The sequence below is a fragment of the Muntiacus reevesi genome, chromosome 11, assembly GCF_963930625.1.
Source record: "Muntiacus reevesi chromosome 11, mMunRee1.1, whole genome shotgun sequence".
Classification (NCBI taxonomy): Eukaryota; Metazoa; Chordata; class Mammalia; order Artiodactyla; family Cervidae; genus Muntiacus; species Muntiacus reevesi.
Window position 1 is genome coordinate 72,844,484 of NC_089259.1, and position 20,620 is coordinate 72,865,103.

Below are 20,620 nucleotides of genomic sequence, written 5' to 3' on the forward strand. Positions count from 1 at the left end.
TCAACCTAATTCAAACCAATCTGGAAGCCAAGTATTAATATTATACTTCAAATAATACAGTGCCAGTCTGGGTTATGAGGGAGCCACTCTTCTTTTATTCTTGAGGTGTAAATACATGTGTTGGAGAAGACTCTTGAGAGTCCCTTGGACTGCAAGGAGATCCAACCAGTCCATCCTAAAGGAGATCAGTCCTGGGTGTTCATTGGAGGGACTGATGTTGAAGTTGAAACTCCAACACTTTGGCCACCTGATGCAGAGAGCTGACTCATTGGAAAAGACCCTGATGCTGAGAAAGACTGAGGGCAGGAAGAGAAGGGGATGACAGAGGATGGGATGGTTGGATGGCATCACTGACAAAATGGACATGGGTTTGGGTGGATTCCGGGAGTTGGTGATGGACAGGGAGACCTGGTGTGCTGCAGTTCATGGGGTTGCAAAGAGTCGGACACGACTGAGCGACTGAACTGAACTGAGACACATGGGTCCACTGTAGGTACCTGTGATTAAGGTATCGATATTATACAGCTGGACCAATGTTAGAGCGGGAGCCATCCATCTCTATGCTCTGGAACCACACCTGAGAATGGAATATAGGGAAGAAAGGTGAAGTCTCTCATGATGTCAGGGGAGGGGTCAATACTCAGAAAGAAAGAAAAGAAAGTGAAGTCGCTTAGTCGTGTCTGACTCTTTGTGGCCCCATGGACTGTAGCCTACCAGGCTCCTCCGTCCGTGGGATTTTCCAGGCAAGAATACTGGAGTGGGTTGCCATTTCCTTCTCCAGGAGATCTTCCCGACCCAGGGATCGAACCTGGGTCTCCCGCATTGGAGGCAGACGCTTTACCGTCTGAGTCACCTGAGAGTGTATCAGTACTCAGAGGAGGGGTCAATCTTTCAGGTCAGAAGCTGGAATGGGGAGGAAGGCCCTAAGTGAAGAAAAGAGACCTTTTCTTTTGGGTTAAATTACAAAGAGGTCAAGGTGCCCAGGAGGAGCACAGAGGTGGGAGGTCAGCTGGGACCACCTACAGAGTCAGGACAAGAGCCGTCTTTCTTAGGGACCCCATGTGCCATGGGAAGGGAACCTAAGCCTTGAGGACTAAAAGAAAGAAGTGGTGGCCATAGAGATTATTTCTGAAACAGACTGTGTTTGTATTCCTCATATTGCCTGTGTCAGTTGCCTGTTCATCTTCACTGGCCTCCAATGAAGTCTTGCTGGAGCCAGTCTGGTCAATAATGGTATCTAACATTACTGAGAGGGCTTCCTTCATGACTCAGTGGTAAAGAATCCACCTGCCAGTGCAGGACACCTGGGTTTGATCCCCGGGTTGGGAAGATCCCTTGGAGAAGGAAACAGCAACCCACTCCAGTATTCTTGCCTGGGAAATCCCAGGGACAGAGGAGCCTGGCAGGCTGCAATCCATGGGGTCACAAAACAGCCAGACACAACTTAGCAATTAAACAACAACAACAACAACAACATTACTGAATTCTTACTCTGTGCCAGAAACTCCATAAAGCCACCTGACAATATGACCCCCCCGTGGGTTAGGGGAGACTCAAGGGACACAGTTAAAGCCCCTATAGACCAACCCCCCCAACCCCCCGATGCACCAGCCTGTAATTCTAGCATAAACTTTAGAGGCACTGTGCTTCCCTACACAAAGGATGCAGAATCCAAATAGGAGAGGACCTAGGACCTGGAAGCTGAGAGAAACTAATGAAGTCAGAACTCGGAGAAAATGTGATGAGAAAAGGCAGGGCAGGAAGATGTATCAGAGGGAGAAAATGAGAAACGGAGCTGGAAGCAAACGTTCCAGAGGACACAGACTGGAGAGGATGTTCAGGACAGCAGTACGTCATAGATGGAAGTGGAACAGGCATTGTCCTCCTACCAGCACTAGGTGTTTGAAATTATACATTGGTTGCTCTCATCTTTTATTTTTAATATCTAGTCCACTGTACTAAAATCTAATTTGGAAGTGAGTAGCTTCTTCTGTTTCATCAAGAACCGCTACCTTAAACCAACCATTCTGCATTCACCGAACCAGTCTGGGGGAACTCGAAACATTTTGCCGGTTTTAAGGCATTTTTAAGGGATTGTCTTATTATAGTTCTTGTAACTGGATCTTTTATCTCTGCTGCTTCAAATTCGCCTGACTAGAATCTGTTCCAGTGTCCTGAAATGAAACAAGGTCAGTCCAGGTGAAATTTTTGTTCTGAACATTATAAAGTTTCTATTCTTGTTCCATTGGCTGGCATTCAAAGTGTGGGGTCCTGTGGGCTTTTTTCCCCCTTTATTATTTTTTTTTCTTGTCATAGGTCAGAAACTGTAGCATTTTTCTGCCTCTGAGGCAGATGGAAAAAAGAAAAATGTGACATGTTTAGCCCCAGCTGTCTCCACTGAGGGGCAGGGTCATTTCTTGGCCCCAAAGTGTATGTGGTCATGTTTCTTCGAAGCGACCTCTAGTCCTGACTTTCTGAAATGGAGATGCTACCCATGCACCAGGGTGAGGGTAGCAATGATGCTCACGGGGCAGAGAGGGATTTGGGAGCAGGATTCCTAGGGGGAAACTGGACTGGCCACACTGGCTGTAGCTGGCTCACAGCAGGGCGAAAGCACTCCTCTGTGAATTCAGGTTAATTGCTGCTAAAATTATAGCAGATTTCTTTTTACTCTTTCTTTTAATAAAAAAAAAAAATCTGGGAAATTCTGCAGTTAATTGATGAACAAAAAGACACCCTGTCAACAAGGAAGTCTTTAGCACTCGTCCTCAGCAGGCTCTGCGACCACGAGTTTTCTCCACCGGCAGACTCAGGCCTGCCCAGGCTCTGAGCCAGCACCTTCACAGTCAGGAGGGCACATCAGTGTATCTTTCTTCACTTCTGACACCATCGCTCCCAGGCCAGGTCAAGAATCTGTTGCACTGTTAAGGGTCTGGTATTTCCCGTGTGGAGTAGGGACCCTGTTATAGGCTGAATTGTGTCCTCTCAAAACTCAGGTATTGAAGGTCTAAACTCTAGCAGCCTCAGAATGTGACTGGATTTAGACACAGGCCTTTAAAACAGGTAGTTAAGATGAAACAAGATGGGGGAAAGGGAGGGGGAGGGATAAATTAGGAATTTGGGATTAACATATATACACTCTACTACATATAAAATAGATAACCAGCAAGGACCTACTGTATAGCCCAAAGAACTAGACTGAATATTTTGTAACAACTTATGAAGGAAAAAAATCTGAAAAGAATGGATATATATATCTCCACCCTTTTTATCAGCCTGTGCTACTAACATTTCTGAGCAGAGTACCGGGTTGGTTTATATAGGGATTTTAGAGAGCACGGAGATCAGGGATCGGAAGACTTGCAGAGGCATAAGTGGGTTGACATCATCTGTAGGAGCATGATGCCCACTGAGCTATTGTTGATTGGGTGGCACTGGGAGGTGTATTTATTAAAATGAGTCGATTGCTGATTGGCTGATTTTCATAAACTAGGGGCTGAAACTGACTGATTAACTTATACAAGGGTATCACTGAGAGAAAGTGAAACTGTTAGTTGCTCAGTTGTGTCTGACTCTTTGTGACTCTGTGGACTGTAGTCCACCAGGCTCCTCTGTCCTTGGGATTCTCCAGCCATTTCCTTCTCTAGGGGAGCTTCCAGACCCAGGGATCGAACCGGGGTCTGCTGCATTGCATGCGTCATCGTGAATCAATTAAAAGGATGTGAAACTAATTCTGTTGTGCATTTGTTACCATGACTACATCAGCTTTTTCCTAGGTAGGTAGGAAATTTTTAATTTTTATATATTTTCTGTGTAGCTGTTTCTCCAGCTGTTGAAAATCTGCCTTATCCTCCTTGGCAAAGAATGCTAATTGCTGGAATTCCCTGGTGGGCCACTGATTTGGACTTGGTGATTGGCTGTGGCCCAGATGCAATCCCTGGAGGGCGAACTAAGATCCCAGAAGCTGCCAGGCACAGCCAGCGGGGGGGGAGGGGGGAGCGGGGGTGGGGGGAGGGGGGGTGGGGGGTGGGGGGGTGGAAGCTAATTGCCTACACAGTATCCATTTCCCCCTTCTTCCTTATGAGCAGGAGCCTGCTTTTTTATCAAGGGAACAGCTCTGCTCCATCCACCATGGGGCCTCGCTGGAGCAAGATAAAAGAGTCATCCAGGGCTTCCACTGGGTGACTCTTTGACCAGGGTGCTTGGAGAGAGCCCTTGGTGAGTGGCCCTGGCCTGCGGGGCCCATAGAGCCCGGTTAGAGGAAAGCAAGATGCAGCCTTAGGGCAAAGGGTCCTGGGGTCGCTGACACAGGTGGAAGTCCCGTCGGGGTTTTCACTTGACCTGGTTGAGCTCAGTGGCACGACCCGTGTCAAGATGTCAGGCACTGTTAAGCTGTGGGTCTAAATTATTAAAGGCTGGGATTTTCTCAGCTGGGGCACTTCATATTTTGCTTGGTGTGTGGGTCATAGACCATTCTGAGAGATGCTGTGCAAATACTTGACATAATCCTTCCCAGGCCCTAACTTGGGCACCTTCTTTGACCTTTTGAAAATATAGCCTACTACTCATACAAGTTATGTGACTCTCTCGGAGTTACAAATCTAGATCTCATCTGTTTTCAGCACAGCACAGTGACAGCGCATCATCAGTATAAGAAAAATCAGTGTGAACGACAATATCTTCAGACTCAGTTAAATGCATGTCACTTAGTTCACTGTCTAAGCAGAGAGCCTGCTGGTCTTTTAGACTGTTGTAAACCAGCATGGAGGGCCTCCCAGGTGGCAGGGCGGTAAAGAATCCGACTGCCAATGCAGGAGATGTGGGTGCAATCCTTGGGTGGGGAAGATCCCCTGGAGAAGGAAATGGCAACCCATTCCAGTATTCTTGCCTGGACAATTTCATGGACAAAGGAATCTGGTGGGCTACAGTCCTCGGGGTCACAGAACAGTCGGACGCAACTTAGCGACTAAACAACAGCAACAACAATGTCCCCAACAGGTACCTTCTCCAGACAGCCTTGCCTACTGGGCCGAGCGCGTGACCCAATCCTAACCAATGAGCCATGAGCAGATCCCTGGGTGCCCTTTGGGGAAAGCTCCTTCAGAGGCAAGGAGTCAGTGGGCATGCCCCTTCTCTCCTTCCTGACTGAAAGGGCGTCACATTGTTTAGGGGGGCAGGCACCATCTTGGACCCATGGGAACTACAGCCATAAAGACGGCAGATAGAAAGAGAGAGGGAAAGAGCCCCTCAAGATGGTGGAGCTATCACATCCGCTCTGGACGGTTTGTCTCCTGCTCGCAGGTGCATGAGAAAAACCAAGCCTCTGTTTGGTTCAGCTACTCAGCTGCTGTGAGTTTTCTACTCAGTGTAGCTAAACCTCTTCCTATTTGGCCAACATGCCCTTCTGTTTTCCTTATCTCCTCACCTCACCGTCATTATCAATAGCTCCCGTGTGTCTTCACCAGATAACAGAGTGCTAGCACATCACACGATAGACTCTTAATATGTATTTGTTGAGTGCATTTCCCAGATGAGGTCTTTGTGCTTCCAAACATGAGGCAATGGAAAGTATAAAACATCAGCTATGGTAACGATGGCCCTATATGCAGGGCAGAAGAAGAGACGCAGAAGTACGGAACAGACTTTTGAACTCTGTGGGAGAAGGGGAGGGTGGGATGTTTCCAAAGAACAGCATGTATATTACCCAGAGGAATCGGGTGGAGAGGGAGGTGGGATGGGGGACCGGGACGGGGAATACGTGTAACTCTATGGCTGATTCATATCAATGTATGACAAAACCCACTGAAAAATAAAAAAATTAAAAAAAAAAAAATCAGCTACAAAGCAGGCTTGCCAGAAGCATCTCATCTGAGTCCAGTGGTGAAGGAACTATGAGGCAAATTCGACATGGAAGACAATCTAGAACATCTCACCCTTCCAAAAACCTCCACGTGACAGAAACAGTAACCAAGAAGGTGGAAGGGAGGATTATTCTAGATTAAAAGAGACTAAACAAACATGACAAGCCAGTGCAATGCATGAACCTCATTGAATCCTGGAGACCAAACAACAAAAGAGACCTGCATCCACTGGTACACCTGGCCTGACCTGCCGGGAACCCCGGAGGCAGCCACAGTGGCCCGTGTGGTGTAGAAAGGACACTTCTCAAGAGAGGGGTACCCCCAACTCATGACCCCAAGCAGATGAGTCAGATCAAGAGAGAAACTGGGAGAGTTATTTTCTCCCCAAACCACCCATGTAGTTGGGTTAGAGAAGTCCAGGAGTTTCTTTACCATTCATTCTAATGATCGGGACAGCCAGAGAGGCTGAGGAAAGCTCTGAAATCTATCAGGGATGCTCCTGCAGGAAATGAAAGTCCGTTGTAAATGACATATGATAATCATGCCACAAACCTTGGAAGCCACCAGGGTTGCTGCTCCTGGGAGGTGAGAATCCAGGGATGCTCATCAGGGGTGTAGCGGAACTCAGCTACTGCCACCACTCACCGTAACATGGCTGGTGTGGTGCATAAAATAATAGAGGCATTATTAGTGCATAAAATAGCGACTGTGAAATGTCTTCTTACCCAGAGGGAGCGGAGCTGGAGACCTGGTGTCAGTGAGGCAACGTGAGACCAGGGGATCCACTAGGGGGCGGTGGAGTCCACTGGTTCAAGATAAAGTCTGGAACCCAGAGAACCCCTTCAGCCCTGTCTTCTGCACTTAGCAGATAGATGACCTGAGGCTGGTTATAACCCCTCTAAGCTTAAGCTTCCTCATCTGTAAAATGGAGATGAGAACAGTGTCTACAACAGAGGTTTGCTGTGGAAGATAAATGAGCTTGTCATGTCATCTGTTTATGTTTTATGTGAAAGTCTCCCAGTTGTGTCCGACTGTTTGCAACCCCATGGCCCGCTAGGCTCCTAGGTCCATGGAATTCTCCAGGCCAGAATACTGGAGTGGGTAGCCTTTCCCTTCTCCATGGGATCTTCCTAACCCAAGGATTGAACACAGGTTTCCTGCATTGCGGGTGGATTCTTTACCAGCTGAGCCACAAGGGAAACCCAAGAATATTGGACTGGGTAGCCTATCCCTTCTCCAGGGGATCTTCCCCACCCAGGAACTGAACCAGAGTCTCCTGCATTGCAGGCGGATTCTTTACCAGCCAAGCTACCAGGGAAGCCCATATTAAATATCCAATTTATATTGACTATTATTCATTATTTACAATAGCCAAGATATAGAAGCAAACTAAGTGTGCATCAACAGATGACTAGACAAATAGGAGGTGGTGTATATATAATGGAATACTACTTAGTCATAAAATGAGTGAAATATTGCCATTTGCAACAACGTGGATGGACTTGGGGGATCCAGCAACACAGATGCTAAGTGAAATAAGTCAGACAGAGAAAGGCAAATACTGCATGATTTCACTTAGATGTGGAATCTAAAAAACACAAGAAACTAGTAAATATAATAGATAAGCAGACTCACAGATACAGAGAACAAACAAGTGGTTACCGGTGGGAAAAGGGAAGGGGGAGGGGCAAGACAGGAGTAGGAGAGAAAGAGGTACAGGCTTCCCAGGTGGGGCTGGTGGTGAAGAACCTGCCTGCCAATGCAGGAGGTGTGCGTTTGACCCCTGGGTCAGGAAGATCCCCTGGAGTAGGAAACCCGCTCCAGTATTCTTGTCTGGGAAATTCCATGGACCTGGGAGCCTAGCGGGCCACAGTCCGTGAGGCCTCAAAGAGTCAGACACCACTGAACACAGTAAGAGGTACAAACTACTATCTTTAAAATAAATAAGTTACAAGGATACATTGTACAACCTGGAGAATATAGCCAATACTTTATAATAACTATAAATGGCATATAACCTTAAGAAACTGTGAGTCACCATAATAGGATAGGGCTCCCCAGGTGGCGCTAGTGGGAAAGAACCCGCTTGCCAATACAGGAGACGTAAGAGATGCAGGCTTGATCCCTGGGTGGGGAAGATCCCCTGGAAGAGGGCAAGGCAACCCGCTCCAGTATTCTTGCCTGGAGAATCCCATGGACAGAGGAGCCTGGCGGGCTACAGTCCACAGGGGTCACAAAGAGTCGGACACGACTGAAGTGAAGTAGCACTCATGCATACATATCATACACCTGAGGTTGTGCAATCTTATACAGCAACTGTACTTCAATAATAATTAAGTAATTACAATAGAGGTGGCTTAAAATAACATTTGTGTTGCAAAAATAAAGAAAAATGCCTTAATCCAAAGTTTAACAGCAAAAAATGTACATGAGCCATCATTATCATTTGCTGAAGAAAACACAACATTTATAGGAAAACCAGAAGGATAAGGCTGTCCCTGCACATATACAACTTGGCAGGAGGTGGGTGTGCCGCTGAGCAAACAAGGACACATGCCTGGTGGAACTTACAGAGCAAAGTCTGGAAAATGCTGCTCAGGAAGGTCAGTTGAGGAATGAATCACTGTGGGAAGGTGCAGACCTGTGACATGTCAAGCGAGGGGCTGCCCACTTGGAAGCTCCAGCCGGAACCTTTTAGTTCCTTTTTGTTGTTCAATCACTCTGTCGTGTCTGACTCTTTGGAACCCCATGGACTGCAGCATGCCAGGTCTCCCTGTCCATCACCAGCTCACGGAGTTTACTCAAACTCATGTCCATTGAGTCAGTGATGCCATCCAACCATCTCATCCTCTGTCGTCCCCTTCTCCTCCTGCCCTCAATCTTTCCCAGCATCAGGGTCTTTTCCAGCGAATCAGCTCTTCACACTAGGTGGCCAAAATATTGGAACTTTAGAATCAGCATCAATCCTTCCAACGAATATTCAGAGTTGATTTCCTTTAGGGTTGACTGGTTTGCTCTCCTTGTGGTCCAAGGGACTCTCAAGAGTCTTCTCCAACACCACAGTTCAGAGGCATCAGTTCTTCATCACCTCAGTCTTCTTTATGGTCCAATTCTCACATCTGTACATGATTACTGGAAAAACCATAGCTTTGACTATGCAGATCTTTGTTCCTTTTAAAAAACATGTAATTGTGGTAAAGGGCCTTCCCAGGTGGCAGTGAAGAATCTGTCTGCCAATGCAGGAGACTCTAGAGATGCAGGTTCAATCCCTGGGCCTGGAAGATCTCCTGGAAGAATGCACGGCAACCCACTCCAGTATTCTCACCTATAAAACCCCATTTACAGAGGAGCCTGGTGGGCTACAGTCCATGGGGTCACAAGGAATCAGACTCAACTGAGCACAACTATGGTAAAATACACATAACATAAAATTTACCATCCTAGCAATTTTTTTTTCATCTTAGCAATTTTTAACTTGCATTTAGTGCATTCACATCATAGCATAACTATCACCAACGTTCATCTCCAGAATATTTTTCATCTTGCAAAACTGCAAATCTGTCCCCATTAAACAACAAAATTCCTTCCGCCTCAGGCGACCACTGTTCTACTTCCTGACTCCATGAATTTGACTACTCTGTACTCTAGCTTTCCTTGGTTAGCTCAGCAGTAAAGAATCCACCTGCCAATGCAGGATAAGTGGGTTCGATCCCTGGGTCAGGAAGATCCCCTGGAGAAGGAAATGGCAACCCACTCCAGTATCCTTGCCTGGAAAATTCCATGGACAGAGGAGCCTGGTGGGTCCATGGGGTCGCAAAGAGTCGGACATGACTTGGAGATGGAACAACAGAAAACAGGACTCTAGGTGCCTCATGCAAGTGGAATCACAATACTTTGTAGCTGCCTTCTATGAAGTCCTCAGGGCTCACCCATGTTGTCGTATATGTCAGAATTTCCTTCCCTTTTAAGGCTGAATTCCATTGTATGTATATATGACATTTGGCATATCCATTTGTCTGTTGATGGATATTTGTAACACTTTTTAAATTCTTTTTGAACTAGGTAATACATCCGGAATTTTCTGGGAGGGGATAAACAACCAAGGGAACCTGCAGCTGAGTTCTGGGATGCCAAGAAAGCTCCAATTCAGCGAAGAGCCATCAAAATGATTCTCAGACAAGGGAGGAAAGAAATTCAGCCAGCGTACAGACTCGCATATGTGTATAGGCACTAAATGTCGCTCATGCAGTGGAGGGGTGACTTCCTTGTGATGGTCATTGCCTCTCAGCTCCAAAGCCGAGCTTCTCTACTTGGCTTCATGCTACTGAGAGAAGGTTTTGCAAACCATAGGGGTGCAACAGGAAGGCTGCAAGCCTGCAGGAAGAAGGTGGGACTTGAGACCTCCTTTCTGCTTGCGGTTATTCAGAGCAACACCCCAACAATGCCTCCTTCCCTGGCAGGGGCTGTGTTTTCCTGTAACAGCAGTTGAATCCAGTTTCCAGTTACTCCAGCGCTTACAGAGACAGTGTCATTTCTCCCCGACCATCACCAGCCCGCCAGCAACCCCTCCTCAGAGGGCTGGGTCCTGGTCCCATGGGACCACTCCTCTAACGTGTAAGGTTTTAAGTAATTCCCCACTCATCTGCCTTTGTTTTCCCAGTCTGAGAGGTCATAACTACCTACTCTAAGATATCTTGACCTTCTCTTTAATGTACTTAACCATTATTTATATTTACTTCTCTCTTCTCATATTATTGCTGTGGGTTTTGTCTCCTGACTAGAGTCAAACTGCCACACCACTATCTCACACCCTTAATGCCCTCCCAGACCGCATGTTTGAACCCAAACCCTTTGCTCTAAGTAAGGATTCACCCGGTCTCCAGTTTCATTCAGAAAAGTAAAGATATTATAGGTGAAGGGATCTCAAACATGCCCACCTGCACCCCATCTATAAAAATTTCTATGGCCCATTTTATTTTCTAATGGATTTGTGATTTTTTTTTTTTTTTGACCACACCATATGGCATATGGGATATTTGTTCCCCAGTGAAAGTGAAAGTCGCCCAGTCAAGCCTGAATTTCTGGGCGAATTCTGCACACCAAGACGCAGCAGAGCCCCAGGCAGGGCGTGACACCCTGGGTTCGGAGTCGAGGCATCTCACCTGCTGTCACTAATCAAGGCCGTTTTAAGGCTTGCAAGGCCTCCCAGCTGTACGTAGTCTAAACAATAAGATGTTTACCAGAGTTCTTTCCCAGAAACTTGCAGTCAGCGGTGTCTCGTTTGAGCAGAGATGGTGAAGGCCAGCTCGGACCATGGACCCTCCAGCTGGACAGACGTGAGTGAGCTTTCAAACACGTGGAGGCCTGCAGGCTAGTTACACCTGTGCAGACTAATGATCACCACACCTTTTCCCAATCACCTTCCCCTCACTCCCCGTGTCTAAGCCCACCCTGCTGCTGCTTTTTTTTTTTTTTTTTTTTAAGAACTTCTCTTGCTCTCTTTTGCCACGTGGGTTGTGGGATTTTCGTTCCCCAACTGGGATTGAACCCAGGCAAAAGTTGAACTCGGCCGTGAATGCATGGAGTCCTAACCACTGGACTGCCAGGGAATCCCCTTGCCCTCCTTCTTTATTCTTTATCTCATAAACACCCCAGGCCCCTTCCCTTTAGGGAGGCAGATGACACTCAATGTCTTTGCTGAATGAATAAGATGGACAGGGAGTCACCCCTCACCTGCTTGCTGAAAGGATCAGTGAGTGGGTGGGATTCTGTAGCCAGAGTTCATGGCATACCTGAGCCACGCTTCTCCCAATGAGGCCCTTGGACCACCTGCTCCGAAATCACTTGGGGATTTTGCGAAAAAATACAGACTCAAAACCCACATGGGAGGGGAAAGGGGTGCTCAAAGAGACATACGAGCTGGGGGAAAGAGGTCCCGGTGGTCAACGTTGGGACAGTTTGAGCAACAAAGTGGTACCGGGTTATAACCCAGAATATGAAATAAACATCTGTGAGTCCATACTGATGTAAATACATGGTTGAGTAAATTAACAAGGGAGAAGAGGCAAATCTGTGCAGAAGAATTCCAAATAATTCATGCAGGTCCTCTGTCCTTAAGGATATGGAGCCTCATTTCACCCTCGTGTGAGTTGCACGTGGTGGCTTCCTTTCAAAGAGGGCAGTACGAAAAGGCGTGTGTGGGTGTGTGTGAGAGAGAGAGAGAGAGAGAGAAAAAGAGAGACTAATCTGACGGTAGAGGAACCTGACTAACACAGCCTCAGCCTGCCGATCGAGGTCAACACAAACAGTGAGGAGCCAGCCTGACAGTATGCACACTTGCTATGAAGTGATGGAAATGGCATTCTACCCTTGGATCTTCTCCCTGGCAATCCATAATCTCAATCTTACCGTGAGAAAAACATCCAGCAAGTTCTAATAAAGTTCTACCTTTACCTGACTGATACTGCCTCAAAAGAGTCAAGGTCATGGAAACAAGGAAAGTCTGAAAAGCTGCCACGGCCAAGAAGAGCCTAAAGAAATGCGACAATTAAATGTGATGTGCTTTTCTGGACGGGCTCCCAGACAGAAAAGGACAGCAGGTACAAAGGAAATCTGAATATCGTATGGTCGTTCATTCATCATAATGCGTCAGAATTGGTTTGCTGACTGGGACAAATATGTTCCAGTAATGTAAGATGTTAATAAGAGAAACCGGGTGTAGGTCTTATGGGAACTCCTTGTACTATCTTCTCATTTTTTTTTTCCTGTGAATCTAAAGCTTTTCTAAAAAATAAGGTCTATTAAAAAATGTTTGGTTCTTTTAAAAATGCAAATCCCTGGGCCTGCCTTCAAAATCTTACATTACGAACCACTTAAAACTAGCATCTGGGTGGTTTTGTGCACACACATCTGAGAATCAGTGTCTTAGAGACCCTCTGCTCAGAGGAATCGAGGTTCCTCACTGGCTGTGATTGGGACCCAGGCCACCGTGCTGCACGACCCCCAGATCACCATTGGTGCTGTGACCAAACTGACAATGTAAATGGCAGCTATGCAGCAGACTCCATGAATTGTCAACTGCTGCAGGCCTTCCTGTGGTATCATTTGGATTGGCCCACAGAGGTCAATATGAGCCAACATTTAACAGCTGGGGAATTCTTCATCAAAGCCCAAAGCTCTGGGTTGCATTACTGTATCTCCCCCCCCAATCCCTCCTGGAATTTCCTCGTGGGGCTCAGAGTGGTTCAGCTCCTCAGATGAGCTGTGTGCTGATCCCTTCAATAGTCCCTACCATGCCCTACTGTCCTTCCACTTTGCTGTGTTTAGTCGCTCAGTCGCTCAGTGTCCGGCTCTTTGCAACCCCAGGGACTGCAGCCCGCCAGGCTCCTCTGTCCATGGAGATTCTCCAGGCAAGAAAACTGGAGTGTGCGTTGCCATGCCCTCCTCCAGGGGATCTTCCCAACCCAGGGACTGAACCCAAATCTCCTGCGTTACAGATGGATTCTTTACCGACTGACCCACCAGGGAAGCCCCCTTACACTTTAAGAGCTGTTATTATCATGCCTGTATTGTTGACTTTCCATAGGAAGGGAAAAAAAAAACTTCTCCATATCTGGGTCACCTGGGTCATCAAAAGTGGAAAAATGGAAGATAAATGAAGTGAGACTATGTCCTCAAAACCTGGGAGACAGGGTCTTTTGTAATGTTTGCTCTCCACAGTAAGTGCACTAGAACATTCTCTCCTTTTAAAAATTTTCCCTTTTTTTTTTTTTTGGCCATGCCACATGGCAGGCAGGATCTTAGCTCCCCAACCAGGGATCGAACCAGTGCCCTGTGCAGTGGAAGTGCACGTTTTAACCACTGGAATGCCAGGGAAGTCCCCAGAAAGCATCTTTATTTGTGTACGTGGGAGAATCTCACTGCGTGACTAAGATGCAAGCTAAGTGTGTCTGTTGATGACTTATGGCCAGACTTTTCTCTCAGTGATGGCCTCTGTGGACATTTGAGCCCCCAGTTTCCCAGGTCAGCAAGAGATGCTGCAGCGATGAACAGACCAAAGGTGGATCGTAGAGAAAGAAGGAAGGGGAAAGTCAACTGAAAGTGAAAGTCACTCACTTGTGTCTGACTCTTTGCAACCCCATGGGTTATACAGTCCATGGAATTCTCCAGGCCAGAATACTGGAGTGGGTAACCTTTCCCTTCTCCAGGGCATTTTCCCAACCCAGGGATCAAACGCAGGTTTCCTGCATTGCAGGCAGATTCTTTACCAGCTGAGCCACAAGGCAAGCCTGAGAATACTGGAGAGAGTAGCCTATCCCTTCCCTAGCAGATATTCCTGCCCCAGGAATCGAACAGGGGTCTGCTGCATTGCAGGCATATTCCTTACCAACTGAGCTATCAGGGAAGCCCAGAAGGAGGAGGAGGATGACTCTTCTTTTCCCCTGTTTTTACACGCCCTGGGAACACCTCCAGGAGAGCAGCTCAAGTCCCCAGAGAACCAGGATCTGGCGAAGCTAAGCCAGAAACTGCACCCCCAGGTCCTTCGTCAGATGGCGTGATCACGCTGTTCCGGTTCTTTATTTCTAATTACTCCTTTTGGGACAAACTGTCTCATGAGTGCTCTGGCACAGATAACCTCGATTTTGAGAACTGTTTCAGCCTCCTTGCCAGTGTTCAAAGTATAATTATGAAAATGACAATAATAATAATTCAAGAAATGACTATGCACAGGACCTGTTCAAAGTGGTCTTTAAAAAAAATGTATTAACTTATTTAATGCTCAGAAGACCCCTAGAGGCAGATACTATTACATCATCATTTTCTGTTTACAGATGAGAAAATGAAGTGTGGAGAGTTAAGCAGAACTACCTGAAGGTCTGTACTAGTTTTTGTTTATTTTTTCCCAAGCAATTTTCCTCCCTATTTTTTAGCTGCACTCCAAGGCAGGCAGGATCATATTTCCCCGACCAGGGATTGAACCTGTGCCCCCTGCAGTGGAAGCATGTGTCTCAGCTATTGAACCACTGAGGAAGTCCCGGGTCTACACTAGTTGAGAGGTGACATGGGATTCGAAGGCAGGCTTCTGGCTCTGAGCATTTGACCATTGCACGACGCTTCCCTGGCTCCCCCTAGAGTTGAACATATACCTAGGGTTGTTCAGCTGTTAAACTATATCAAGATGCTAGAGGATATGACCGTCTGTTTATATTTTATGTGCATAACACATTTGTGTTCATGTTTTAAGACAATAAAGAGCATGCAATGCATAGTGTTAGTCATTCAGTCGTGTCTGACTCTGCGACTCCATGAACTGTAGCCTGCCAGGCTTCTGTCCATAGAATTCTCCAGGCAAGAATACTGGAGTGGGTAGCCATTCCCTTCTCCAGGGAATCTTCCCAACCCATAATCTCCCACATTGCAGGCAGATTCTTTGCTGTCTGAGCTAGCAGGGAAGCCCGCAATGTATGGTAACAGTATACAAGTCATTTCTTTTCAATAGCATTGTTGATAAAAAGCTCTGACCTTTTTATATTTGGCATGGTGGATAGTTAGCTGGAATTCATATAAACTACTGGTTGTGTGTGTGGGGGGCAGTTGTTCTGCTGTGAATTTGCTTAGAATAATTTTTTAATATCTTTTATCTTAAAAATAGAAATAGATTATTTTCATTATCCATTTTTCCTTATTGTTATTTCCTTATTATTTTCCTTATCTTGGGTTGATTGGCAGATTGTGTTAGAATGTCCTTTTTTTCCTTTAGGAAGTCTGGAGCAAGGGATTAGACCTTGTCAGTTATCATCACAAATATATCATGATCATGATATATCAGGTGTTTTATGCCTCTATTTTATATGTAGAATCTCATGTACCAATTAAACTCCATAGGGTAAGAATAATATAGAAAACTAGAGAGGAATAAAAAAGGAATAAAAATAATCAAAGGGTGAAAGGTTATAGAAATATTTAGTCTGGGGACGAGCAGGCTGAAGGTGTTTGAAAAATTCACTTCAAAAATGACTAAGGACTCAGGAGGATATTGAACAGATGTCTGGTCAGCTGGTGGCTGGAGGAGCAGGTCTGCTTGAGGACGTTACATGGAGCAGCTACAAGGGAATAAATTAGGGGCATCAGTACCAGAGATGAGGGCTGTAACCAGCAATGGGCATGTTTTAACCCGGAAAACGACAGGAGCACAAAGGCCGCGGTTTATTAAAGGCTTCTCGGCCAGATGGGGTTTTCCAAGTGGTGCAAGTGGGCCTGCCAGTGCAGGAGAGGTAAGAGGCAAGGGTTGCGAAGATCCCCTGGAGGAGGGCATGGCAACCCACTCCAGTATTCTTGCCTGGAGAATCCCTTGGATAGAGGAGCCTGGCGGGCTACAGTCCATAGGGTCACACAGAGTCCGACACAACTGAAGCGACTTAGCACACACACGCTCACAGGCACGATCAAGGTCAGTCAGGACCCCACCAGTCCTGTGGGTACTCATTTCCCCCTGGAGTCGGGCTCCCTCCTGCAAGGTCCACCTGAGTTCCAGGCTGTCCACCTGGCATGTTTGCAAGGGTAAAATCCTCCTTGGCCTGCACACAAGGACAGACTGTTATCAGTTAGTTCAGAAAACCCAGGTCATTAATCTTTCATCTTTTTGACCATTGGTGGGACACGCATTGCTGAATAATTCCCTTATAAATAAATACTGCAGTCCCCAGCAGGCATATGGATATGAATACTTGCCAAATCAGAACCACCACCTCATTTTAACACTTTAACCAACCCCCAATTCTAAAGCTACCTATTATCATTGAGACAATATAAAGGAGAATGTTAAACGCCTTTATTGATGCAGTTCTACCAGTAGACTTTCCGAGACTCTCCTAGCATGAGCTTTATCTTACAGTGACTCTGGAAATCCTTTGTCCATACCTGGGGAGGGATGGGGGTGGAGGCCGGGAGGGGAGGGAGGCAGGGAGGTGGGCTTATCTTGAAACAGGCCAGGGCTTTGTTTTAATCAGGTATGGTATGGTGGCAGCCATGGAGACACCTGCCTTTGAAGAAAAGTTTACAACTTACAATTCCCGCAGGGAGGAAGCACCTTGCGCTACATAGAGGGAAGAACTAGGGCCAGTCCGGAGGCAAAGGGAGTGGGAACAGAGAATGGTCCAGAGTCTTTCCTGTGGTTTCTACAGGGAGGAACGGGCCAAGAAGGGTAGGCAAATTTGAGCAAGTTTAGGATTGGATAGCTTGAATAATTTGGGTGGGCTCTGGGCTATAGGGGTGGTCTCTAGTAGTCTGATGCTGGGCCCTGGGGGGAGTTAGAGCAGGGGAAGATTGGTTTGGGGTATGAGAGCTAGATGGGCTTCCTTGGTGGCTCAGACAGTAAAGAATCTGCCTGCAATGTGGAAGACCTGAGTTCGATCCCTGGGTTCAGAAGATCCCCTGGAGGAGGGCATGGCAACCCACTCCAGTATTCTTGCCTGGAGAATCCCATGGACAGAGGAGCGTGGCAGGCTGCAGTCCATGGGGTCACAAAGAGTTGGACATGACTGAGCACAGCACCACAATACATGAGAGCTACACACAGGAGGGGCCCGAGAATGGGGGTTTTGGCCTGGTTCACTTGCCTGTGAAAGTCATGCTCCCAGGCAAGTTGTTCACCATCTCTAGGGTTCCCTAGTCCTGGGAGGAACAGTCTTTCCAAGCCCCAGAATGTAAAATTACAAAACAGAAAAAAAAAAAACCCACGAATACAGAAGTCTGAAGTCACAGAACCAGGTTTGAGTGAGTCTGTGAAAGGCTTAGGGCAAATCTAGACAGGCTGCACACACCTGGGGAGCAGGGCAGCTGGCAACGAGTGTGCCTGTCAGAGCACGTGGGGCGGGGGGCTGCCAGCGATCACGGAGTGTGCGGCCTGCACATACATACTCTACTCAGAGAGCCGAGCAGACAGGGACCGTCTGTCAGCAAGGCAGCCAGTGGGCCCAGCATTCCCAGAAAGGTCACTGGTCCTTGGAAGTGGGTGGGATGATGTATTGATCAGGGTTCTCCAGACAAATGGAACCAGTAGGATGTGTAACTATATCTCTCTGCATCTATACATTTCTCTGTCTCCCTGTAGATATATATCATCTCTCTCTCTCCCACTCTCTCTCTCTCTCATCTATCTATCTATCTATCATCATCATCATCATCATCATCTCTCTCTCTGGCCAAAGAGAGAGATTCATTATAAGGAACTGGCTTATGTGATTGTGGCTGGAGATTCAGGAAGTGTTGCTGCTGCAGTTCCAGTCTGAAGACATCTGCTAGCAGAATTTCCTCTTCTTTAGAGGAAGACAGTCTTTTTTACAGGGCCTTGGACTATTTGCAAGAGCACCAAATCACTATGGAGGATTGTCTTAGTCTACACAGGCTGCTAAAACAAAAATGCCATGACTGGGTGACTTAAACGACATATTTCTCACAGTTCTGGGGGCTAAGAGGTCATAGACCCAGGTGCTGGCCAGTTTGGCTTCGGGTGAGGGCTCTTTTTTTGGCTTACAAACTGACACCTTCTGGCCTCATCCTCACATGGCAGAGAGAGATCTCCTCTTCTTACAGGGACACTAGTTCTACCCCTATGACCTAATTACCTCCCAGAACCTCCACATCCAAACCCCATCACATTGGGGATTAATGCTTCAACATATGAACTTGGCAAAGAGATGAAAACATTCAATCCAGAGCAGGGGCAATCTGCTTTACTCAATGTCTACCGATTTAAATGTTAATCTCATCTTAAAAAATACCTTCATGGTAACTGCAGATGTATCTGACCACATGTCTGGGTGCTGTGGGCTAGCCAAGTTGACACATGAAATTCCCCATCACAGATGGGGTCAGCGAAGGACAACTATAAGGGTGAGAAGTCTGGGGGCACAAGGCATGCACTACTCATGGGGCGGGAGACAGGCACTGACCTCAGGAAAAGCTGAAGACCACCCCTTAGAGCTGGGGGGAGCAGCCAGTATGGCCCATTCACGTCATTCACTAAATAAATATGGATATTGGAGATCGACTGTGTCAATCACTGTTCCAAGGTGATAAAAAGATTAAGGACAGGCCCTGCTTGCAGTGGAGTAGGGGAGACAGGCAATCACTGATGAATGCATGAGTGCATACTCACTTTCACAGAGGAATTCCATTCTCAAGGGGATGGAATCCAGCCACCCTCACAGAGCAGGGGACTGGAACCTCTCAAATTCCTCTTACCTTGCATCAGAACTGGTCCTTCTGACTGGACCACAGGTTCAAATGCAGAGGGAGGTCAAGGCGAGCCATGACTGTGGGAACAGTGGGTGCCAGGTGAACAGGTGATGAAGCCAGGTGAGTGAAAGAATGGTTATTTCTCCTTCTTGCTGGTCAGATCAGAAAACAACAGCCTTGGGACTTCCCTGGTGGTCCAGTGGTTAAGACTCCATGCTTCCACTACAGGAGGCAAGGGTTCGATCCCTGGTCAGGGAAGTTTCACATGCTGTGTGGCATGGCCACAAAAAAGAAAGAAAGAAAACAACAGCCTTAACTCATGGCAGATTTGGTGAGCATCATGGGGAGAAATATCTTACCAGTGAAGTTTTGGGTTCACAATCTTGTCATCAGACATATGACATACGAGAGCAGACACATTGTTGCCTTTGGGACTAAGGTGACATTGCTACAAAGAGTATGGTGAGCTACTAGGTAATGATATTCCTAAGTATGCCTATTTCCGTGGCATTTCTATAGATTTACAATAATCAATATTACTAGTAATGGAAATAAGAGTGATAAGGTGTTTCCTGAACAAAATCATTATGATTATCTCCACTTGGGAAAAGAATAATTACAAAATTAAATGAATATGTGTTCTGGCTGCACTGTGAAACATGCAGAATCTTAGTTCCCCGACCAGGGCTTGAACCTGTGCCCTCTCAACTTCTGCAGTAGAAGCACAGGGTCTTAAACAATGGACTGCCAGGGAAGTTCCTAAAAGAATATATCTTGTTTCAGGACGTTATGTTGAACGTATCAAATCAACATGCTATCACTGGTCAGCATGACCTGGCCATGAGATGCACAGCAAAATTAAACATCTGAGCCAATAATGATCCTCATATCTCTGAGTAAGCCAGTTAGTGACAAGCTCCCACTTCTGTTGATACAACCCTGGGGGATGTAGATCTTGGTCGTTAGCCTTGTCCAAATGGACAGGAGGCAACTGGGCAGATTCCTAAGAGGACATATCCTGGGCAGAGGATGAGATTATGAAGTTTGGCATGTCTGTCCTGTTTTGATGATGCCCTGAAATCCAGCCTGCACCCTGACAAGGATCCAGGACAGCTACATCATGGGCCAGGATGAGTCATGTGGTATGAATCCTCAGCCATCTCCATCAAGGGGAGGAAAATGCTGGCCCAGTAAACAGGTCCTGCCCTGTGGCCTGCGGTAAGAGGATAAGGGGAATTGGTCATTTGGCCTCAATACCTTCTTTCCACTTTTGGCAGATGCTGATGCTGTCCCAACCATAGCCTCTTTGCCCATGTTGAAAGTCACCTAGAGCTTCAGGGGACAACTGTAAAAGCGCCTGTGTCTGTCTACAAGAGGGCCTTCTTGCATGCAGGAGCATGGCTGAAAGCACAGGGGCGGGTGGAGGGTGTTGTAACCTCAGGAGCAACCCTCATCCAATGAGAAAGGGAGTTGGTACAAAAACAGCTCGGCTTCCTTGCCTGCTGGTGAGATAGTTGTGA